This window comes from Macrobrachium rosenbergii, chromosome 14 (genome assembly GCF_040412425.1).
Source record: "Macrobrachium rosenbergii isolate ZJJX-2024 chromosome 14, ASM4041242v1, whole genome shotgun sequence".
Taxonomy (NCBI): Eukaryota; Metazoa; Arthropoda; class Malacostraca; order Decapoda; family Palaemonidae; genus Macrobrachium; species Macrobrachium rosenbergii.
In genome coordinates, this window is record NC_089754.1 from 30,197,384 (window position 1) to 30,199,883 (window position 2,500).

Genomic DNA, 2,500 nt, shown 5'->3' on the forward strand with positions numbered 1-2,500 from the left:
CTTTAATTTCAAGTAAATGGGCCCTGTGGGATTGTTTCATGTGAATAGGGTAATAATAATAATAATAACAATAATAATAATAATAATAAACCAACCCCAGAATTTCTTTTCAATAATAAGTCAAATCATAACATTATCTGCAAGCATCTTGTGTTTACACAAACACAGCATTTACCCATAAGCTTGAGATCTAGTCAACCAGGAACCCAGTCGCATCTGGCAAGCAATCAATCAACGACTGGTTAATGTAACAGAAAAGTCTGTCAGGAAAGGAAGATGGACGGTGTGGAAATACAAAGAAAAGCGATGAAAACAAGTGAGAGGTGGTAGACGCCATTCATCATCGGGTTTTTGTATACGACAACACTTTTACGGAAATACCTCCATCTGGAAGCCTTTCTGTTCTTCTATTGCGACTCCTTTTTTTTCTTTTCCTCTTCCCCTCTTACTCCTTTTTTCTTTCGGTTCCTCCTTTGCAACTCCTTTTCACTTCATGCTCCTCTTCCCCTCTTACTCCTTTATTTCTTTCGGTTCCTCCATTGCAACTCCTTTTCATTTCCTGCTCCTCTTCCCCTCTTACTCTTTTATTTCTTTCGGTTCCTCTATTGCAATTCCTTTTCATTTCCTTTTCCTCTTCCCCTCTTACTCCTTTATTTTTTCGGTTCCTCCATTGCAACTCCTTTTCATTCCCTGCTCCTCTTACTCCTCTATTTCTTTCGGTTCCTCCATTGCAACTCCTTTTTAATTCCTTCTCCTCTTCCACTCTTACTTTTTTTTCGGTTCCTCCATTGCAACTCCTTTTCATTTCCTTTTCCTCTTCCCCTCTTACTCCTTTATTTCTTTCGGTTCCTCTATTGCAACTCCTTTTTAGTTCCTTCTCCTCTCCCAATCCCACTTCTTTATTTCTCCTCATGTTCCTTTCTTTTCCTCAACTCTTACTCCTTTCTCTCCTTATTTTTCTTCCTATTCCTCTACTGCTAATCCTTTTCATTTCTTTCTCCTCCCCTCTTACTCCTTATTTTACTTTCTATTCTCTACTCTTACCCCTTTATTTCCTCCATTTGATTTTCTTCTCCCCTCATGCTCCTTTATTTCTTCATGTTTCTTTCTATTCTCCTCAATTTTTATTTCCTTCTCCTTCCAATCTTACTCCTTTATTTCATTCTGCTACTGTGTATTCCTCTATTCCTCATTTTTATTTCCTTCCTCTTATACTTTTATTTCCTAATGTTTCTTTCCATTCCTCCTCCTTATTTCATCATGTTTTTTTCTATTCATCTCTTCCTCCTACTCCTTTAATTACATCTTCCCTTCTCTTATACCTTTATTTCCTTATTTTTCTTTCCATTCCTCTTCTTCTATTTGCTTCCTTTTTCTCCCCCTTACTCCTTCATCTCATAATTTTTCTTTCTATTCCCCTATTCCACCTCCTTTTTATTTCTCTCCCCTCCCCTCCCCTCCCCTCTTCTTTCTCCTTTATTCCCTCACGTTTCCACGTCTCCACCTCAACCGTAAAACCCTTATTTTTATACGAATTCTTTAGGAAACCGAAACCAAAAAACCTTATTGTCATACGAAATCTTTATTTACTATTTGGAAACCGAGTTGGGGGAAGTAACCTACAGCAGGTAAGATAGATAAGATATATCCCCAGGAACATTATACTGTCAGGGCCTTAATTCTTGACATAAATCCCACTAAAGACTACCTTGAAGAAGAAATGTTTACCCAGGGTTTTCATCTTCTTTCTTATTTTTATTTTCTTTCTTGAGGCTTTGAATTTAAGAGAAATTGAAGAGGGAGTTTTTTTTTATTTTGTATCATATGATGGTGGGTGGTTTTCTGTCAAAGAAAATGATTTATGTTGATCTCAGTTTTCCCCCGCGAGAAGGGGCGTTTGCAGTTAGGGATACAATGGTGGTTGCGTTAAGGTGACAGAGGATAATGTATCGTATTTATACATGGATATACATACATACACACACACAGAGAGACAGAGCTGAATTTAATAAATTGTTGGTCACTTTTCGACAATCACTAATAATTTTACTTTATAATTTATTTTGGGTTATTGGGAAATACACTGTCCATAATCCCTGTCTGTACTGAAAACGATATAAAGCAAATTCATCGGAAATAATTTTAGTTTTCCATTTATTTTGCATTAATGGTAAATACACTGTCCATATTCCCTGTCAGTCTTGAAAATAATATAAAAAATAATACCGTTTACCCATCGAAGTATAAAGAAAATTCATCAGAAATAATTTTACTTTTTAATTTATTTTTAGTTAATGAGAAATACATTGTTCAATTTCTTTGTCAGACTTGAAGGCAATATAAAAATTACAATTATACTTTTTACTCAACCAAAGAAGATGCAAAGTCATCAGACAAATATTCAGTGAATTACCTAAATTACATTGAATTCTTGTACATATATACCCTGCCCAACCAGACAAAGAATTCCCCCTGAAAAAAATGTATCTTTTTTAAACCA